This window comes from Vigna unguiculata, chromosome 2, assembly GCF_037176805.1.
Source record: "Vigna unguiculata cultivar grain cowpea cultivar isolate G323 ecotype 2 chromosome 2, ASM3717680v1, whole genome shotgun sequence".
Classification (NCBI taxonomy): domain Eukaryota; kingdom Viridiplantae; phylum Streptophyta; class Magnoliopsida; order Fabales; family Fabaceae; genus Vigna; species Vigna unguiculata.
The window spans coordinates 4,093,200-4,116,071 of record NC_140793.1 but is presented as its reverse complement, the minus strand read 5'-3'; the positions used below and the strand labels follow the sequence as shown (position 1 = coordinate 4,116,071).

General features: G+C 35.3%; 1 pseudogene across 1 annotated transcript; it reads right to left on the bottom strand.

Annotated features, from left to right (window-relative positions):
* Window positions 1-5,875: 5,875 nt before the first annotated feature.
* Window positions 5,876-21,940, bottom strand: LOC114166266 (uncharacterized; annotated as a pseudogene). The gene is made up of 12 exons (XR_014993068.1): window positions 21,743-21,940; window positions 21,528-21,639; window positions 16,784-19,780; window positions 16,668-16,680; window positions 16,246-16,602; window positions 14,639-16,106; window positions 13,793-13,896; window positions 8,274-8,327; window positions 7,970-8,166; window positions 7,403-7,739; window positions 7,012-7,083; window positions 5,876-6,828 (listed from the first exon to the last, which is right to left on the bottom strand). The product of XR_014993068.1 is annotated as an uncharacterized LOC114166266 (transcript).
* Between the last annotated feature and the right edge of the window lie 932 nt (window positions 21,941-22,872).

Below are 22,872 nucleotides of genomic sequence, written 5' to 3'. Positions count from 1 at the left end.
TTGTTTGGAAAAAGGGAGGGGTTGTAGTAATCTTATTGGACTCAAAGCTTGATACTTATTCCTCTAACACACCTCACACCTCTGTACATAATGTTGGATTTTCTTTCTCATCCCTTCCCAGAAAAACAGTTTAGAGATTATTTTATATGTGCAAAAATAGATATTCTTTTTCATCCCCCTACCGCTAAGTCATGAAACTCTTTTAATATTAAATCAATTTTCAGGGACCCTTTTGGTATGACCAACCTGTCTTGATAGTATAAGATTCCTCTTTTTAATGTGTACCATGAATGTTCTCCGTTCTTCATCAACAAATCTTGAATTAGTTTGCCCAATTTTTCATCTCTTTCAACCTCTACTTCCAACTCTTCCCATTCTAAGAATTTGACTGTTGAAATAGTTGAATATAACATCCTTCTTGAAAGAGCATCAACAACTCGATTTTTTGTCCTTGCTTTGTATTGTATCTGAAAATCAAAATCCAACAATTTTGAAATCCACCTTATTTGCTCCTCACTCATCAATCTTTGTTCAGCTAAGAACTTCAAACTCTTTTAATCAGTCCGCACAATGAAGTGCCTCCTTGGAAGATAATGTCTCCATTTCTGTATTTCCATGACTACTTCCATCAGTTCTTTTTAAAAAACTGATTTTCTCAAAGCCCTATCCAAAAGGGTATGACTCATAAGCAACTAGTTGTCCTTCCTACATCAACACAACTCTAATCCCCTTGCCTGAAGCATTAGTTTCTACAATGAATATCTTCTTGAAGTTTGGGACAACAAGTACCAACACTTGGGTCATTGTTGTTTTCAAATTATCAAAGGCCTTCTAGGCTAATTCATCCCATTTGAATTGTTCTTTCTTCAGTTGTTAAGTTAAATGCCATGCTAATTTTCCATATCCTTCAACAAATTTGCGGTAATAGCTTGTAAGACCAAGGAATCCTCTAAGCCCCTTCACATTCTTCGGAACTGGCCAATCCACCATTGACTTGTCCTGGTTTGGATCAACCGCTACCCCTTGGCCTGAAATAACATGCCCCAAATACTCTATTCTTATCTTTCCAAATGAGCATTTCTTCTCGTTCACCACTAGGTTATTTTCTCTAGCACGTCCAACACCTTCTTTACATGCTCGACATGACACTCCATGGGCTTGTTGTAAATTAGGATATCGTCAAAAAACACCAAGGTGAATTTCCTCAAATATGGGCTCAAAATTTTATTTATGAGAGTTTGGAAGGTTGATAGAGCATTTGTAAGCCTAAAAGGCATTACCAAGAATTCGTAATGTCCTTCATGAGTTCTGAAAGTAGTCTTCAAAACATCTCCTTCCTTAATTCTAATTTGGTGGTATCCTGATTTGAGATCCAATTTGGAAAAAATTTGAGCTCCTCCCAACTCATCTAACTATTCATCTATAATGGGAATGGGAAATTTGTCTGGTACCGCCACCTTATTTAAAGCCCTATAATCAACACAGAACTGTCATCGCCTATCTTTCTTCCTAACCAAAATAACATGGTTGTTGTAAGGAATATTACTAGGCTTGATAATCCCTACTATCAGCATTTCCTTCACAAACTTCTCAATTTCATTTTTTTTATAGTAAGGATATCTATAAGGCCTTATATTGGGGATATTTGCCCCCTTTTTTAGAATAATAGCTTGATCATTGACCCTCTTGGGAGGTAAGTTAGTGGGCTCTGTAAATAAATCCTCAAACTCTTCTAAAACAACAACCAATTTGGAGTGAATGACAGTACCCTTCTCGGTTTCTAATGGTGAGAAATTCTGATAAGACAACATATATCCTTCTCCTTTATCATTGAGGGCCTTTATCATAGCTTTCCTTGAAGCTTGAGATTTACAAAGGGAGGGGTCACCTTTAATCATTCTTCTTTCCCCTTTGTGTTCCCACTTCAACAATAGATTCTTGAAATTTGCTTTAACGTTTCCCAAACTGGCCAACCAATCCATGCCCAAAATTATATCCGTCCCTCCTATATCCATTAAGAAAAAAGTTGTACTATTGGAACCCCCTAAATCTCCAACTCTAACTGTTTGCATATTCCTCTATTAATCACCTTATCTCCAGTTCCTATTTCCACCCCAAAGTGATGACCACTACATCCAACTTTTCCTCCTTTACCTCCAAATTCAGTTTGAAATATCTTTCTGCACGAAAGATCCAACCGTAAGCGTTGTTCCCCCGAAATATCGGAATCTGCAGTTTCCTGCCCCCAAAGTCTCTCGATGAGTCACAACTTAAGCTAAGAGAGCTGGAACTCATTCATTCTTCCATTACATCATTGGCCACTTCTCCATCCACCTCCTTGTTTCTCCTCTGTCTTCGGTGTGATCGACATTGTCAGATCTACCACTATGAGACCGATTGTGAGAGATAGTTAATTTTTTTAACTCTTCTAGTTGTTGTTCGAGCCCATCCATTCGTTTTTCCATGACTTTGCACATAAAGACCATGCACACCTAGAACCTAGTGCTCTGAATACCAATTGATATTATACCACGTAAATAACATTCCGAGAGAGATAAAAGGGGAAATAGGGAAAGATTTATTATAAGCAGTAGTGGGATCCAAAAGACACGTAGACAATCCAATTGTCTACTTTGCTCAGTCTGTCCGAAATTCCCAAAAATTCCCCCTTTCACGTATGACTCCTCACACAATAAAAAAGTTCTGACACTCTTAAACCTTGCCTCCCACTCACTCTCTCACCTCATGCCATCAAGGTAGAACCGTTTAACTCAATCATAGGAAAGATCTTATGGTCCCCACGTTATGGGTTTCCACTTCCTTCTCTCATAGACATTTTGTATATGCCTATTAGGCCCTTTTCGAACCTTATCTTTATCAAGCTCCATGGGATACCCAATTAAATTGTAAGTGACCGAGACCCCTTATTTATGAGTTTATTTTGGTAAGAGTTGTTTTGTTTACAAGGTACTATGCTAAAGATGAGCTCATCTTATCATCCCGAGATGGATAATCAAATATAAGTGATGAATAAGTGTCAAGAGACTTACTTGCGGTGCTTTATTTTGGAACAACCTAAAAATTGGGTGGATTGGTACCATAGGCTGAATTATGGTACAATACCACTTTCCATATGACTATGGCAAAAACACCCTTTGAAGTGGTATATGGAAGCACCACCTCCGTTGGTTCGCTTTACACAAGGAGAAACGAATATGAAGGTTATGGCAACAGAATTAGTTGATAGAGATGAAGCTCTATGACAATTAAAATATCATTTACTGCGTGCTCAACAAAAGATGAAGAAATATGCAGACAGGAAACACAAACCAGTGGTGTTTGAGTTAGGAGAATGGGTATTTGTAAAATTGCGACCACATAGGCAACAAACAGTGGAATCGACACACTAATCCAAAGTTGGCAGCTTGTTATTATAGACCATTGCATGTTTTGGCCAAGGTGGGAGTTGTTTCATCCAAGTTGAAGTTACCAAAGACAACTGGAGTGCATTCGATATTTCATGTATCATAGCTGAAACGAGCAGTTAGAGATTATTCTGCAGCACTTGAATTGCCCATAAATTTGGAATTGGAGCCATGAGAATTTGAGGAACCAGAGACCATTCTAGCAACACGAGAATTTATGAAAAAAGGGGAGTTAATTAAGCATTGGTTGGTGCGTTGGAAGGGCAGAACTGTAGAAGAAACCACTTGGACAAATATAGTGTTGCTATAGAGCCAATTCCCTCATATTCGCCTTGAGGACAATGCGATTTTTGGAGGAAGGAATAATGATAAAACACTTGAGGATGGGTTGATACAACAGGAAAAAGATAGTGGAGAAGACAATGTTAGTGGAAGGCCCAAAATATGGAAGGTTAACTCTAGGAAGAAGAAAACAGGCCCAGAGAATATTAATTAATTAGAAAGGGTAATGACGTGGAAAAGAATGTAAGTATTTGAGAGGGGAAGAAAGAGAGAGGATACGAAGAGTTTGTTATGAAATAGGGTAAGGAGAGTTGTCTCTCTAGAGGAGTCATAGACTCAGGAAAGATACTATAGTGTCTTGCACTTGGTTTGCTCATTTTCACATATTCAATAATACAATTTCCGTAGACTATCATTTTCTGTTCTATTTTGAATTGATTTTGCTATCATCAGTTTGTTACATAGCATGCATATGAATTGTTATCTACTAAATTTGATTACTTATCCCTAAGATAGTTGATTATTTATAAGTTACTCATTATAGTTAGTCATGTGTGTGGGTAGCTTAAAAGATAAAAATTTGAAGTTTTTTTTTTTCTTTTCTTAAGAAGGGGAGACGTTCCTTCACAATAATCCACTTTCTAGCCATTGGGACTTATTTGAATTATAGAAGAAAGATGAATTCTAAATGTGCAAAAAACAGTCATGAAAGTGTATTCAACACTTAATGTAACTCCTTTTCTCTCGGACTTGAAATTTATATCCCTTAAATGCTTTGAAGTGACACACTAATTGGATTGAAGTGAATATTATTCTGCTTTATGGAATCATGCAGCCAGAAAGGGGTGAACTAATGGGAAATTAGAACCAAACACTAGTGCAGAATAAACTTTTTACAACGCCCAATATGCACCGGTTCATGCACAAACGAGGCATATGAAGACGCGGTGGCACTTTTGTAATTTTTTCGAACTTTTATGCCTCGGTTGTACATAGAACCGAGGCATAAACCCCCTAAAATTTTTATTTTTTCCGCTGCTTTGATATTTTCCAACAGGTGGTAGACTTTTATGCCTTGGATCAAATCTAATCGAGGCAAATAAATGTTTATGCCTCAGGTCTCCTATAACGAAGGCAAATAGATGTTTATGCCTCGGGTCTCTTATAACCGAGGCATATTTGATTGCTTTTCGAGTGAAATATGCCTCGGGTTGCATGTAACCGAGGCAAATAGATGTTTATGCCTCGATTTAAAATCAACCGAGGCAATAAGTCTTCTTAGGGTTAAAAAGAAATCGCACCACTATTCATCTTCTTCGTGTGAGCAGCAGCAATTTTCTCTCTTCCATTTTCGAACGCAAGTTTCGTTGCAGAAACAAGTTTCGCGCCCCTTCCTCTTCAACTTCTCGTATCTTCCTCCTTAGTTTCTTGTCCAACTCCTTGATTCTTGCGAGCAACTTCACCTTCTCGCTCTCGCAGTCCTCCAATTTCGAAACTGTAGCATTTCGCTTCTCTTCAATGTTTTTCAGAGCGGACACCTTGGACTGCATCAACTCCATGAGGTTCTTGTGCATCGCCATGTTCTCGTCGACCTCGCGCTGGAGCTGGTCGATGCGACGCCGTTTCAATGTTGCGTCAGATTTAAATTAAGGATAAAGTTAGGAGCAGAAGACGTACTCGATTTGCGCGATGCGGTCCTTGGCGTCTTGAATTGAAGCGACGAGGATGGTGTTGAGACCGCCGACGTGGTTTGCGGCGCCGACGTTAGTGAGAGGAAACCCTAACTTCGGAGAAGGAGGGTGGGTCAAAAAGTTTTTTATTTTAAATTTGTGATACCTATTAGGCCTCGGTTCCTTCCAGAACCGAGACAGTAACCCTCGCATATGCCTCGATTCATAACCGAGACATAAACAGATCCTCTTTTACCTCGTCAGTATATGTCTCGGGTGTAAAACCGAAGCCAAAAGGTTAAAATAACCATGGTCAAAACCCTCCCCTAGTGAAAACAAATCTATAATAAAACGTACATAAAAACAAAAATAAAGTATTACAAAATGACAATGGTACAATTGGAAGTCCCTACAAAGAAGATATAAGACACTCATCGAAGGAAAAAAAAATGGTTTCTGTTTCTGTATTTGAAGAAAAAATAAGATGCATTTGATCACTAACTTACATAAAAGAACAAATAGTTTTTTTATTTTATTTTCCATAACACTTGTTTGTCTGTTTCACAACAAATAAGATAGCAAACAAATAACAAAATAGAAGAATCGAAATTTAGAAAGTAAATTGAGACTATATGATGAGTGGTACTAGTTGATGGGTTGGGTGCACATTAAGTAAATTTAGGACCAAGCTACTTTATTGAAACCTAAACCACTAGAAAAACAAAGAAGACTTTGACCTTAATAACAATGAACAACGAAAACCCTCACGAGGGATTTCTGGCAGGCATGCGATTGAGCTGATATTGACTACACAGAACTGACCATTTATAAGCCACCTCCAACATTTGAGATTCATATTTCCTCACATTTTGAAGCTCTGTTTTGTATCCTACAGTTTCTGCAATGCATTTATTTTTTTCCTCCTCCAGGGATGATAAGGCAACCTCACAAACTCTTATTTCTTCCTTCAACCTAATGATTTGTTCCTTCAAAACTACTTCCTTTCGTTGAGCTTCTTCATACAAATTCCTTTTAATGGTCACCTCGTTCGCACGAGCTTCAAGTTCTGCCAACTTGTTAGTGGTGGCAAAGCATTGCTTAAATGAGCATAGAATGGTAGGGAACTCTTGGTGCATAGTGCCTATAATATGTTGGAGTCCATCTGATACAGTCTGATCTTTGAAAGGAAGGTTGGAGAGGAAATTAAGAGCAGACAAAAGGCGAAGGGCGTTAGTCTCAGAGCTAACTATATCCTTCAGAGGCATCTTCAGATACTTTTCTAGCTCAGCAAGGGTCTTTCCAACTAGGTTATCTTCACCTTCTTTCCCCACAACAACGGGTGCAAATAAACTCATCATATCATTTGCCCCAAAGTCTTGAATGATTTTATTAGGATGCTCTTCACTTTCTTTTGCATTGAGTGCCTCAGTTTGGCTGCTTTTAATTTCACTCTGGGAGGAACAAGAACAAAACATAGAACAGAAAAGACGTTAGCATCAAATGTGAGTGTGATGGTAACAAATTTATTAAATTTAAATTCCAACTTGAAATTCTTTATATTTAAATCAGAATGGCAACATCATGTTTATGTTGAGAAAATAAGTTGGAAATGTGAATTGTATAAATAAACTTACAAAATGAATTGATGAAGTTGTCATATTGGTGTTCTTTGCTGTGGTTTCCTCTACAACAACACGCTCAATACTCTGCACAAGAACAAAAGATATGTAGCTTTGGTGTATTAATCTGCATGCAGAGTTTGACTTCTTTTTATCACGTACTAGCACTGGGTTACTACTGATGGCAGGTGGACATTCATATTAATTTAAAATAATTTATGGTATTTTTGTTTGTCATTTATCTGAGGAATTTCGGGCCTAATTACAATTTTTCCAAGTGGTTTTTATTGGTTCGTCAAACACGGTTCACTAATCCACTATTCCTCTACCAATGCCTAAACAAAGTAATGAACAGGTCGGTACTTTTATTTCATGCAATACTCGGAAAAAGATTTATTAGACTCACATTTGAGAGTGTATGACGTAAAGAAATATCCGAACAACTTGGAGTTGGCCTTTCAACTGGTTGAGAGTTTGTTAATGGTGGTGCTATTCTTGATGTTTCTGAAGTGGAAACTTTTGCAACAAATTCCCTCTTTGGTTCTTCGTTTCTCGCAGGCACAATACAGTCACCAGAAACCACACCTATTTCGCCTTCTTTATCGACCAAGTTAGAACCTTCTCCGAAGGTACTGTTAACATGTTCGACCTTCAGATGTAGAGAAGGTCTTTCCCATTTTTCATTAGGCCCATCAGTTTGTTCAACAACCTCGTAATGTCGCACCATGTCCATACTACTAGACCTGTGTATCCCAAAGAACAGAAAACTCAGATACTGATGGTATTTATCTTGTAAGAGTTATAGATATCACCAAATGTATATATATATATAGAGAAACAAAAAATCCACATAACCACAACACAAAGATACAACTTGTAATTCACAAAAATTCGAAACATTTTAACTAGGCATCGACAAAGTCAATAAGATTCATTCTTTACGTTATATAGTTAAGTAGTTAAATAATCATACCTCTTAGAATTCTCATCTATTTGTGTCTGTGCTGTGTCATCTTGTTCAACAAGCTTGGAATCTTCACTAGACTCGATGTGAGTTGCAACACCACCTCCAATGCTAATGTCTTCAACACCGGTTGACGAAGATTTTGTCTTAGCACACTCTGATGCAGGTCCGTCTTTAATGCTCCCATTTCCTATGTCCCCAATCTCCTGTGTATCACAAATTGAATAAGTAAGATTGAGTTAGGGGGCCTAACGTTTGAAAGGATCACCATTTTTAATGTGCATCATGTGGTGATATGATTGTGGTTTCTTACTGTTGTTTCTTCGAGTGCATGTTGGTCCGCAAGGCCTCCTTCACTGTGTGATTCCTGATTCACCACAAAACCCATTTTTAACTTTAGTAATCATTGCACTTATATGCTAAGGTGTTTTATGCATAGAAGTTGTCATACAAATTACAAGTGGGCTTCTAAATTCTAAAACAGTAGTTAGTATTGCTAGTCTCTCACTAATGCTAGAACTTTATTAACCAGTGTTGTCAGTTTCATCAATCTAGCACCCATGGATACACCTATTCTTACCAAAATGGTAGGCTTATCTTCCCAATCTCAATATCTACTATGCCTCTCATTCAAGAGCCAAGATCAAAATGCTCAAGATTCAACTCAGGCAACCAAAAAGAGACTGTAACATCACCACATATCTTCTTGATATCAAAAAGTACTATTTCTGCTAAGCATTGTGCCTATCTCCAAATAATACCGACCGACGCACCTTCTGTATTCGGCTCTCCTTCTACTCTCAATGATCCCTTGTAGTATCCTAACAATGGTGCTACTCACCACATAACACATCATCCACAAAATTTCACATCAAAGAGAACTTACTCTAGTAACGAAACAGTGAAATTAGGTAATTAATGGTACTGATATGTCTATCTTACATGTTTATTCAGCTTCTTTTTATTTTCCTTCCAACAAAACCCGATTACTCTTATCTAATCTTTTACATGCTCCTAATATTTCAAAAAATCTGATTATTGTTTGAAAAGTTGCAAAAGATAATGATGTTTATGTACGACACAAATCAGGTCATCCTTAAAGGGTTTCTTAGAGATGTTCTATATGCTTTTCCCAAATTACAACAATCTTATGATCTCAATATCATCCTTGTTATTGTCAACTCTGTAAACAATGCTTTATAGTTTGGCATTCACGTTTTGGTCAAGCTTCTTTCAAGATTATTAAACAACTTTTAACCAATTGTATTATTCCTTTAAGTAAATCTTCTTAAAAAATATGATATTAGACCTGGGCAGACTTGTCCATATTTGTTTAGCTCTTCCTGCCCATGCCTCTCTTCCAAAATTTTTTTGGGGGAAGTTTATCTTACTGTTGTGCCTATTGTAACCATTTTACCAACTCAAGTCTTAAATGGTCTTTCTCCTTTTCAAAAGCTTTTTAATAAAAAACCGGATTATACTTCTCTTAGAACCTTTGGTTGTGAGTGTTACCGTCTTATATGCCCATATATTAAATCCAAGTTTAATTTCCGCTCTGAAATGTCTCTTTCCGGGGTATACTGATTAGAATAAAGGCTATATATACAATCCAAACATTTGCACACAATCTCCTTTTGGTATTCTTGTGTACCTCCTATAACTTCTATAATTAATAGACCTGCAAATGATTCCATTCTTAATCAACCTATACCTGCAAATTCTGTTGCTGTCGCAATTGATGACAATATTGTCCTACCTAATGCTGCTATCTCTAATTTACCATCTCTGCCTATTCAAAATAAGCATGCTGCTACCTATTCACAATACACATCACATGATCACCCGGGCCAAATCAGGTATTTCCAAACCAAAAATTTATTCTCTCCATACCTCTAATATTGACCCAACTAATTTTGAAGAAGCTTTATCTAATCATAAGCTTTATCTAATCATGCTTGGTATGATGTCATGAAACCTGAGTACAATGCTTTTGTTCATAACAACACCTGGACTCTCACAAATCCTTCTCCTGGTGCTACAATTGTTCGATGTAAATGAATTATTTTGTAATAAATATAATGCTGATGGGAGTCTTCATCATCATAAAGCAAGAGTTGTAGACTAAGGCTTTCATCAAAAAACTAGTTTTGATTTGAATGAAACATTCACTCCGATACTTAAACCTACAACTTGCAGGATTATACTAAGCCACGCAATAACAACAAGATGGCCAATACATCAAGTAGATGTCAACAAGTGATTTACAAGAAAATGTTTTCATACAACAAACCCCAAGTTGTGTATCCTCTAGTCCATCTCAAGTTTGTAAACTTAACAAAGCTATTTATGGTCTTAATTAGCTCGTCCCAAGATCATGATTTCAAAAATCAGTTCTACTCTAAACAGTATTGGTTCTAAGTTCTTTTCACAAAATATACAAATAATATTACCATTTTTATATTAATATATGTAGATGATATTACCATTTTTATATTAACATGCATCAAGGTTAGGGGTGGCAACGTAGGTCAGCCCGGCCCATTTAGGTCCAACCCCCATTTGGCCCACAAAATGTCTTCCAGCCTGCCACGTCCCTCATTTTCAATGTGGACTGAAAAGTATGGCCTATCTTGCCTAAGTGCAGCCCCGCGTGCTGTCCCGCCTTTTTTTTTTTAATTATCATAAAACTTTCAATGTTCAACAAATTGGAAAATTGTAATAAGTTCAAAAAATTAAACAAAGAATTTGGAGAGTTAGATGATAAATTGATAATTCAACATTTTGATCATACTTTGGCATACATGATGTATTCTTCAAATTTTAGCACATTCAAAAATACGTAATACTTGTTTTTTCAAGTTATACAAGAATTTGGAACCTTCAAACCGAAGTCCAGAAGGAAAGTAACCGATATACACAAGTGCAAGTTTTTTTTTACGCGGGCCAGCAGGTCGACCCACGCAGGATATAGACTTCTACGGGCCGGGCCACTACGGGCTTACGGGTTCACTATCTTGGCCCGCCCCGCATTATTTTTGCAGGCTTGTGGGTCGGCCCGAAGAGTTGACCCATATTGCAATCCCTAATCAAAGCAAATCACAACCAACCCCAATGTTTTGTTTTCACCTTGCTTTAGATGGTTCAACAACTTTTGAGGATCAAACACTCTCTACAAATTCATTGTAGGAGCTCTTTAATATGTTACGATTACAAGACCAATGATTGCATATTCTATTAACAAGGTTTGTCAATATATGCATCAACCCCAAGAGCATCAATGGAATATTGTAAAATGTGTTCTCCGCTACTTCGTTGGATTTGTCACTCATGGTTTACGTCTCATTCCTCACCAAGTTCTTCTTTAATAAGTTTTAGTGATGCTTATTGGGTAAACTTAAATGTGTTTGAAAGTTGTTATATTAATTGTCTAGGAGATTGCAAAAAGGTTAAGTGTGCTTCTATTATTGATTAAGCATGTAATAGAGTTCATTAATTGTGGTTTAGGTAGTGGTTATATTTAATGAATGTAGTTGAAGGGTCATGTCTAAAGGCTATAAAAGGACCATGTAATACTCATTGCAAAATACAACAAGTCTGAATATAGAGAGTTTTTATCCAGATAGACTTGTTTGTCAACAAATTGGTATCAGAGCTTGAGAGCCTGAGTGTCTAAGTGTGTTATAGAAAGTGTTTGAGAGTTTGAGAGTTTGATCGAGATGGTCAACATAGCTAACAACATGCCCTTGCCGAAGTTATCGAAAGGTGTCAGCTATGATAATTGGAATCTACAGATGAACGCACTCCTTGGTTCCCTAGAAGTATGGGAAGTAGTTAAAAATGGGCACCAATATACACTGAAGGTTTTTCGAATGCGCAACTCACTAAGTTGAGAGCATCACGAGGAAAGGACAAAGCAACTTTGTACGTGTTGTATTGAGTTGTTGATGAGTACGACTTTGAGAAGATAGCAAATGCTATGTCTTCAAAAGAAGCATGAGATATATTAGAGAAGGCATACAAATGGGATAATCGTGTGAAGCAAGTTAGGCTTCAAACTCTGAAAGGCAAGCTTGAAGCATGAGGATGAAAGAGGCCAAAGGGGTTTCCGAGTACATATCTCGTGTTGAGACCGTGGTGAATAAGCTCGGATGAAATGGAGACACTGCCTACTTGCTAAGTGGTGCAGAAAATCTTAAGGTCATTAATTGACGACTTTGAGAATATTGTTTGCGTAATAGAGGAGTATAAGAACTTGTCAATGCTCTCGGTGTAAGAGCTTGCGGAGTTGCTTGAGGCGCATGAGTAGCGGAGAAAGAAGAAGAAAGAGGAGTCTCTCGATCAACACTTCAAGCAAAGGCAACCATTAAGGAGAAGAAGGTTCCCTATAGTCAGAACATTCGAGGCCGAGGAGATCATGGTGGTAGAAGTTGTGGAGGACAATAAGAGAAAGAGCAGTTTGGTGAAGAAAATTAGAGGGGAAGAGGTCAAGGTTCGTGGAGAGGAGGTCGGTCGAGTAACTTAGGAGTTGAGTTCTTCAAGTGTGGCAAGTATGACCATTTTGCAAAGGAATGCAAATTAATTAAGTGCTATGGTTGTGGGAAGGTCGAGCTTTTCACAAAAGATTGTCGATCTGAAAATGAAAGAGAAGAGGCAACCAATCTTGTAAAAAGAATTTGAAGAAGAAGCAGTGTTGTTGATGATCGGATTAGCTCGAGGGACGATCACAAGCAAATGGAAAGTCTGAATAGCTTGATTAAGTCGGTGGAGCAAGTAGAATGCGCAGATTTTTTGGGAGAGCAAGTGAACATTCTTAGTACGGAGCCTAGATAGCTTGGTAGAGCGTCTTGATAGCTTGGATAACTCAGCGTGGAGTGTGGATAACTAAGATCTTGAAGAAGAAGAAGAATCTGTTATTCAAAGGTTAGAGCTTGCAAAATACATTTTGCAATAGAAGATTGAAAAGGAAGTTAGAGGTAATGCAAAGTTACAAGCAAGCTTAGAGAGAAAAAATAGGTTTCGCATAAGTGGCATCTAGAACTTGAACAAGAAGTGATAAGTTTGCAAGAGTAGCTACTTGCCGAGAAGGATCTTAGAGATGCACTAGAGGTGCAACATGAGAAGTGGTGACTTGAAATTGATGATGAGTTTAGTGCGAAGAACACGTGGGAATTGTCCGATCTCTTAAAGAGAGCTTGACCTATTTAGAGGAACTCGATTAATGACAAGTTGACCACATAGACAATAAAGAACCCAGCAAAGGGCAAGTTAGCCAAGGTTAAGAAGAATTCAGTCAAAGGAAAGTACAATTCGGTCACAGACAAAGAGAAGATCAAGTCGGTCATAGAGAAAAGCAAGTCGGCTATGGAGATAATGAAGAGCCCGACTAATCATGAAGGAACAAGCACGATGTGGGCTGCACATGGCGACGTCGAGATGAAGGGAAGAAGGATGAAATACCGAAGAAGCATTTAAGTTTACGAAGAGATTTTGTTAGATAAACTTAAATGTGAGTAGTTAGAAGTTGTTATATTAATTGTCTAGAAGATTGCAAAAAGGTTAAGAATGCTTCTAATATTGATTAAGCATGCAATAGAGTTAATTAATTGTGGGGTTTAGGTAGTGGTTATATTTAATGAATGTAGTTGAAGGATCATGTCTAAAGACATGTAAAAGGACCATGTAGGTTAAAATTAATTTCCCATAAAAAGGGATTTAGAAAAAGGGATCAAATTTAGTAGGTTAAAATTGAAAAATTTGTTTTAATAACGAGACAGAAAGGGCTATTAAACCATTTTTTATTGTATTTTTATTCATAGATTGGTTGGTTCTAACCTCTGATGAAGTGAACTCATTGCTACCACCAACAGTAGAATCTTCATCACAATTTCTTATGACCCTCACTATGTCCCACATATAAAGTGCAGTGTTTTTGAAATCTGTAACAAAAAGAATATATCAGGGATTTCATGTCCCAATGAAACACAAAACAAAAGGGGATACAACCACAACTTTTCATGATGGATCATCATATCATTACAATTAAAAATAAAAATGACATAAAAATCTTCATGAAAAGAATTTTTATCACCCATGAAAGTAAAGACAAGCGGATTCAATACCTTTAGCAAAATTAATACTCCTCACATTTTAAATATTAGATAAACTCATACCTAATATTTAAAATAATAATGATATATATATATATATATATATATATATATATATATATATGCATAATAATACTCTTAGTATTGGACGTTAAATTAATATTTCACATCATAAAGAAATAGCAAATCAAAATAATAAATTGTAATAGTACACTTGTGATAAATAAGATACATTAAACTGTAAATGACCATCGCATATATAAATTAATACAGAAGTAAGTTCTTAATATGAAAATAATTGAAAAATAATTAATTTCTTCGAATAATTTGAGTCTAAAAAAATATTGAATGGTTGGATAAAAGTAGGATAAGAATAATATTTAATTTCAAACTCATCCTGAAGTTTCTTTTTGATTTGAGAGTTTGAGTTAACACCAACATTTACTTATAAAAGAGTTTGATAACAAGTTCCCTCATTTTCTCTATTTGTAAAAGTTTAATACTAATTTTAGAATTTGACGATTTTCCAGTAACAATAACAGTTTATATTTGAAGACTACGTAGTATTTACCTTCATGAGGAAAATTTTGACAGAGCTTCCCAATAGTGGTTGTTGAAGTGAAAGAGAAATTTGGACATTCGTAGACAATGCTATTGTTTAAATTGGGCAATTCAATCTCTTGACAAAAGCTTGAAAGATGAAAAAATATTAAAAGTTTGAGTCTTGGAAGTTCAACTTCAGTATTTCTAATCTCATCACATTTTCCTTGTTTACATCCAACAAGTTCTTCTAGTTCAGAGGCTCCATTTATAATCAAAAGATGAAGATTGGGAAGGTAATTAGATGTAGATCCAGGGAAAAATCTTTTGAGTTTTTGACAGTGATCAACATGCATCGCTTCTAGTTTTGGGAAGCATGGTTGACGAGAAAGAAGATTAGACAATTTTTTATCTTCCACATCATCTTCAATGATTTGTCTTAATTCTGTGCAATTTATTATCTTCAAAAGATTCAACTCAGGTAAGCATCTTAAAACAGACCAAGAAAAGATTACTTCCAATTTTGCACATCCAATTATTTCTAATCTTTCAAGACTCGGGAAGGTAAAAGAATACTTTGAGGCTCCTTGTTCACATCCAACAATCTGCTTCAAGTTCGTGCATTCTGTTATGATTAGGCTTTTTAACTCTGGTAAGCATCCTAAAACAGACTTTGGAAAGATTACTTCCAATTTTGCACATCCAGATAGTTTCAAAGTTCCAAGATTTGAGAAGGTAAGAGAATTTCTTGAAGCTCCTTGCTCACATATAATAATTTCTTCTAGTTCAGAGGCTCCATTTATAGTCAAAAACCTCAGGTTACGAAGATCATTGGATGAAGAAGACAAACATTTCAACTTGTGGCAATCCTGAATATACAAACTTTCTAGTTTTGGGAAGCATGGCTGTGTAGAAAGAAGATTAGACATTTTTTTTCCAAGATTTGGGAAGGTAGAAGAATTATCTGAAGCTCCTTGCTCACATCCAATAATTTCTTTTAGTTCAGAGGCTCCAATTATAGTGAGAATCCTAAGGTCAGGAAGATTATTGGATGAAGAGGACGAACATTTCAACTTGTGGCATTCCTCGACATACAAACTTTCAAGTTTTGGGAAGCATGGCTGTGTAGAAATAAGGTTGGACAACTTTCCATCGTCCTCATCTTCTTCTATGATCTGCTTCAATTCCATGCATTCTATTATGGTTAGGAACTTCAACTCTGGTAAGCTTCTTAAAACAGAGGGTGGAAATATTACTTCCAATTTTGCACATCTCGTTATTTCTAGTGTGGTGAGATGTTGGAGAGTAACTGAATTCTTGAAAGCCACCCAAATATAAGTCATTTGAGGCAGATTTTCAAAACTCAAATGGCTTAACCTTAAATTCACTTGTTGCCCAATCATTCCGTGTCCATTAAGACAAAAGATACATTCCACTTCAGAATACCTTACAGATAGAGTTTGTAAAGTGGGGAGATGGTTCTGAATCCATTTTGGATCCTACAGGACATTAAGAGGAAATGTAAGAAAATCCAAACTCAGAACAAATAAATAATAATTATGAAAACAAAGACAAGACTGCCTTCCTACTTGCGCCAATAGGCTATCTTGAATCCACAGGAATCGTCAAAGAACTTACAGAATCATAAAAACGATAGAAACATCTGTAACAGTCAAAGTCCTTCAAAGATGGACACGTCACAATGAGAGTGTTGGTAGAACAAATGCTAACAAAGTTTGGTAGATTATGAAGAGAGAGTCTTTCCAATGCTGAGAATTGAATATGAATCTCCTTAGAATCCTGATTAGCTACGTCATATTGGCCAAGCATATATTTCAGTTGGCCACAATCACGCACCGAGAGCTTTCTTAAGTTTGGGAAGATACCATTCAAATTTGCCTTATTTTTCTTAAGGCTTGCAAGGCTAGATATAGTTCCTGAGAGACCATTATACATAAGAAAAATATCACCAAGAATATTATATAGATGTATATGCTATGTGTGCCAGATACATTCTGATTTTTAAAACATTGATTATGTGTCACAAATTTCCACTAAGCAATCATATGTAGACTTCCTAATACACACTTAGACATGTTCAGAAATACAAAAAGAAGACAGAAAACAAGATATGAACCTATTCAAGTTGCACATATTATGGAACCTTTAAACCAACTAAAAAAGTGGTAAAGCTTTAGAGGGACCAACAAGATTCAAAACTGAAACAATACTGGCAACATTTTTCTTATAAAGCATAGGATGACAGGCAAAGAGTGTATTAAGACTGCAGCGGAATGTAACTGGGCTATGGTTCACAGCAGTTGTTGTTGGAATTGAGGTGCTATACAATGTGGATGCTTACCTTCCTCGATGATTTCATCAACTTCTTCTTTTTGATCTTGGTCTTCCAATGGAACAATATCCCCAATAATTTGATCTAGCTTGTGGCATTTTTCTATCTTGAGAACTTTTAATTGACCTAATCCTCCAACAATGTTGGCCGAGAATATATGCTTTAATTCTTTACACCTATTTATCTTTACTTTCTGCAAACTTTGAAAGATTTGTATAGGATTTTCATTGGAGTATTCATCTTGTATTTTCTCCATTTTGTCATCACCTGCTAATATATGCTTCAGTCCATCACATTTTGATATTACTAATATTTTCAATTGTACCAAACTTCGAGCAACGACATATGTGAAGAGAGATGTCAATTGTGGACAATCACTTAAATACAACTTCTCTAAGTTCCCAAAAGGCCCATTGACAGGTTGAAAACAATGCCATATAACTCTTAGATTTTCCATGTTATCAATTATCAGCATATGCAACTTGGATAAGAGAGTTATCTCCTCACTCGAATTATTATTAGTGTCAATCAAACACTCTATCTCTTTAGAGTCGCGTATCTCAAACTTATTCAACTCATCCAAACATTCTCCTTCAATTTGAAATATATCAGGAATGATATTTTTTACACCTCCATGAATATTTGCTACGTATAGATTCTCTGCTTTTTTTGCCAAACCCTTAATTACCTCATTTGATATGTCAAAATGGTTAAACACTAAAGTTCTGTGATGAGAGAAAGCAAAATTATGGGATCCTAATACAATTCCATACCTTTGTAGTGTTTGGGGGACACTAAATGTGTTAAAGAATTCAACGGTGTCTTCACTCTTAGTATCCCATTCTCCTTTAATATCAACAATGTACAACTCTTCCAAAAGCGGTATTCTCTTGATCACTTCAAAATTCTTGACTTTAATGTCACATTTATATAACTCTAACAATTTTAAGGTTGTTAGTTGTGTAATTGCAGCATCGGTTTGTAATTCAGGAAGTGAAGACAATGAACAACGATGCAACGAAAGACTTTGAAGATTCTTCATATAGCTTAGAAATGAGAAGTCATTCAATTCATAACCGTCAATCAATAGATAACGGAGATTTGTTAATGTTTTCAAAAACATAGTTGACAATGGTATTTCTCCCTCCTCTTTATCGATAAGAATCAAAACTTTGAGCATTCCCATTCTTTCGAAAATCCCATCCAATTCTTCCAATTTTGTGTATAAGCATAAGAACTCGAGATTGGAACAATCCAAATCATTTGGAAATTTCGCACACCATAGATATCTTACTGAATTTTGTTCCACAGTAACATATTTTTCCAATTCACACCTGATAATCTTATTCTCATTCTTGGCAATCAAGTGGGCCACATCACGAAGTAGGTCATGCATTTTGACACATTCATCATCTGCATCCAATAATAAACAACAACTAATGAGCTTAATTTTAGCTGCAAGCACTTCATTCCTTGCCTCTTCATATGACTGAGCTTCTTCAACTAAACCTAACCCCATTGCACATCTTGCTAAATGTTCAACCTGAATTGCAGAGTCTTCAGGGAACACAGAACATAACAAAAAAAGTGATTTTGCTTCTTTAGTATCCAAATTATCATAGCTCAACTGCAAGCACTCGTAGGGATCAGCCAAACCTTTTTGGATATTAATTGGCTTAGAACTTCTCAATCTAGTCAATGCAACCCTCCATATCGTCTCAGCTTTTTCCTTCAAACTACTAGCAACAGCCGCAATGGCAACTGGCAATCCCTTACACTCATTGGAAATTAATCTTCCCAGATGCTTTATGGTATCAGGGGTGTTTTCTGATATAAATGCTTTACTTTGGAAAAGAGTCCATGCTTCTTCATCTGTTAAAACTCTAAGGAAAATCTTTCTTTGACAATCCATTGAAATACAAACATCTTCTAATCTAGTAATAATGAGAATCTTGCAGCTGCTACGGTGTTCAGGGGAGGGAATCCCAATGGCACCAAAGTCAAGTTTCTGCCATACATCATCTAGAATAATAAGAAATTTTTCCTTTTGGGTTAATCTCAAACACAATCGTTGGGCTCTCTCCATTTCTTCACTTTCTGGAAATACAAACTGCAATGAACTTGCAATTTTTTCTTGGATCCTTCGAACTTCCACTGTTCTAGAAATAGGCACAGAAAGAACTTTGTCAAAAAGATGCTCTGCTTCTACTGACTTCCTAATGTCCATTGCTAATGTGGTTTTACCACAACCCCCCATCCCGTACAATCCAATCATTGCAACATCATTACTTTTCACTGCGTCCAGTAGTTGCTTATATGCAGATTGTCGACTCTCAAAATTCATGCATTTTTCTGAAAGAACGTCGAGGGTCCCTAAAGGAAGCGTAGCAATGCGATCAAATGGTACATATTTTCTACCTTCTTCAATGAACTTTTCAAGGTCCACGGTTTTATTTGCTAACTTTTTTCCCACACGATATCGCCAAATCCAATTTGGACAGTGTCCAAAGCAACACCCTTTTTTTGTTCTTGCCTCTTCCAGCATCTGATCCACATTGTCACTGATAGCATCTTGTAGCCACTTGTCAACAACTTCACTAGTCTTTCTCGCTTGTCTCTTCGTATGTGTAACAAATTTTTGTACACTATCTCTCGTTACAATTAAATCATCCTTTTCTTGTTCAAGCTTTTTGACAAAATTGTTAAAGCAGCAAGGATAACGCAATTGATTTAATGCTCCACACACTAAATCTCTTGCAACAGAAGATGCAAAACCGAAGAGGCACTCCATCAACTTTTCCACCAAATGCAATCTTAAACCTGAAGAAGAGAATATGTGGACACTTTATAAGGGTTAAGATATATTTAGATATTTTGGATTTTTAAGATCATTTATTACATCTTTAAATACCTCACTTCTATAGTAAAATTAAAAAAAAATGCCAAGTTGTGTGTAGTAAGTACATTTAATGTTTTATATCCTAAATAGTCAAGTATTGGATAAGAAAACCTAAAAGAAATTCTAATAAATTTAATCATTAATTTTGAAATTTTACGTGTGATCAGATTATTTAAATATGTTTTTTTCATCCCTTTGATAATTTTTTGTTTTAAATTACTTTATGCTTTAAAAAAGTTATACTTTCCCTTCAACAAAAGCAGAACCATATTCAAAGATTTACTTAAATTACACACGCGTATGTAGAACAAAAGAATTTTTAAGTAGAAAAACCAAGTGTAGTAGTGGAAAATATATTTAACCAAAGCCTTGAACTAAATATATGCATTATGTACAAAATTAACACTATATATATTAGATAACACTTGCAAATAGGCAATGAACAAAAATACTTAATTCTTTAAAATTTTAATTGTTATAGAGAATTCGAGGAATTAAGTTCTTATATGCATGAACAGATTGGTGACTTGGTGAGTAACAAGAGTCTGCACTTTACACCCAAAACCACATTACAAACAATCCATTATACAAAATCATACATTCAATTTTTCAATGCTTGTCACTTATAACAAGAGTTCTCCCAATGTGAACATTATTTAAGATCAAGTTTATTCTATACCCTCCTACAAAAAAGTTTCAATTAATATAAGACACTTTGATTTCTTATCTATAATTTAAATTTAAATTTTTTATTTAAATATAAAAAATTGCTTTAATTCCTTATAGTGTTTTTATCAGACTAAATTAATTTTTTTCACCAGATTTTGGCATCAATAGTTTATTTAAGTTTTGCAAAATTGTTAAATTAAAAACAAAACAGTCAATTAAAAAACGGTTAAGTTATAAAAAAAGATCACTTAAATAGTGAAATTGATGAAATAATTATTTTAATTTTAAAAGAAATATTTATTAAAGGTAAAATTAGAAATTGAAATACGTATACCAAAAGGATGAATAAATTTTCAACGTATAAATGTAAAAGTTTCACAACTAACCTTACAATGATGACGTGATTCAATCATCTTTAAAATTTCACATTATTTTTGGTATGATAATTTTCTTTTTGTAAAATTTATTAAGTTATTTAAAATAAAATCTGAATATTCTCGCCATATCTAACCGTATCTCGAATTAATCGTATCTATTTAACTCGACAAGTGAAACTGTAACATATGAATTTTAAACATTAAATTCAGATTGTGTTAGACTCATCTGGTTGGACCCAAACCTGCCCCTATAGCTGGAAACAAAAGCAATTAGCTTTTTTTACTATTTTCAATTCTATAATTATTTATAAGTAAAAATATTGTTTTTAATCTATATCTCACACATATAAATGATTTAATTTTAAAAGAAAATATTTATAAACTGGATAGAGTAAATTAAGAAGATTAGTTTTCATAACAAATATAAATTATAAATATTTTAGGTTAGAAGAACAAGAGAGTATGTGAAGTAAAACAAAAGTGAAAATATTAGTCATAATTTGTGTGAAAATGAGAAAGTCCAGTTGTTGGAGTTTTCATCCATATGAAGAACCTTTTCGTCGTTGATATCTAACTAACTTGGAAGTGAAAATTAGGAAAGACAGGTAAGCTCAGGTTATACCTCCTTTAACTAATATGCAGAGAGAGATATGAGAATTGGCGAGAAAGAAACAAGAGGTAATCCATGACTTCAAAGTGTGGTCCAGTACAAGAGGCGCTGAAACGTTAAGTTACTGTACAGATACAAACACAAACATAAACACAAACCCATGATCTGCATAATCTACAGCTTCAATTGAAATAAAAAACAGAAGTTAACTTTCCACTGATCGATACCTCCAGAGAGATGAATGCACTCCATTGCTTGAATCAACAAAGGATAAGAGAGAATCCTCACACTCACACCAATACAGCAAGAGATAAGAATGAAAGCACAGTTGTGAAGACCCAACCACACCTTTTTTATGAGACTGTCACAATTGGGCTCCTTCTTTACTTTAAAGCACAGTTGTGAAGACTCAACCACTCTTCAATTATTATGTACATGATTGAGGGATGCATTGACTTGGACGTTTATATCATTTACAAATCTTCCTTGCAATTTTTATAATAATAATAATAATAATAATAATAATAATAATAATAATAATAATAATTAGGTTTAATTAGTCGGATGGTATCTATCTTCGTGTCAGTTTGATATCCGCTTTTAAAAAAGATGTCAATCAAGTCCTACTTTTTTAAAAAGTGTCACAATTAACTCTCTTTCAAAAAAAAAAATATTAACACCGTTAACTTTATTCATGACTTTTACGACTTAATTTTAATATAAATATCTATACTTAATTTTGTAAGTCATTTTAAATATCAATACCGTTAACGACGTTAATAATTTTTTTTCTGAAATGGACCTAATTGAGATATTTTTTCAAAAGTTAGAACTTAATTGACACCTTTTTAAAAGTGGGTATCAAACTAACACATCCGAATGAAAGTGGGTACCATTCGACTAACTAAATCTAATTATTATTATTGATTTAATCCAAAGTCCAATGATAGAATCATTGTCAATCAGCATACATACAAGGTATTGTCCACTTTGGAACGTGGATTCTGTCACAGTTTTGTCCTTAAAAAGCGTTTTGGAGGGTGGATGGAGGAAAAATTATTTAAACCACCATAGGCCTTGACTTCTAATCTATTGGGTGCGGTAGGAACATAAGCAGATCATCCCCAATTGAGGGCTTAAGGGGCTGAAGATTTCATTATTGGCCCCACGGGACTGATGGCTCTGTTATCGGCCCCATGGTGGACACCATTCTTATGATCCTAAGACATCGTTAGAGTCAATTACCATACATATGAGGTATTATATGCTTTGGAGGGTGGAATGAGCCTCAACACTTAAACGATGTGAGATTATTGAATGCAGTAGTAAAATGATGATTTATTATTGATGTGTGTAG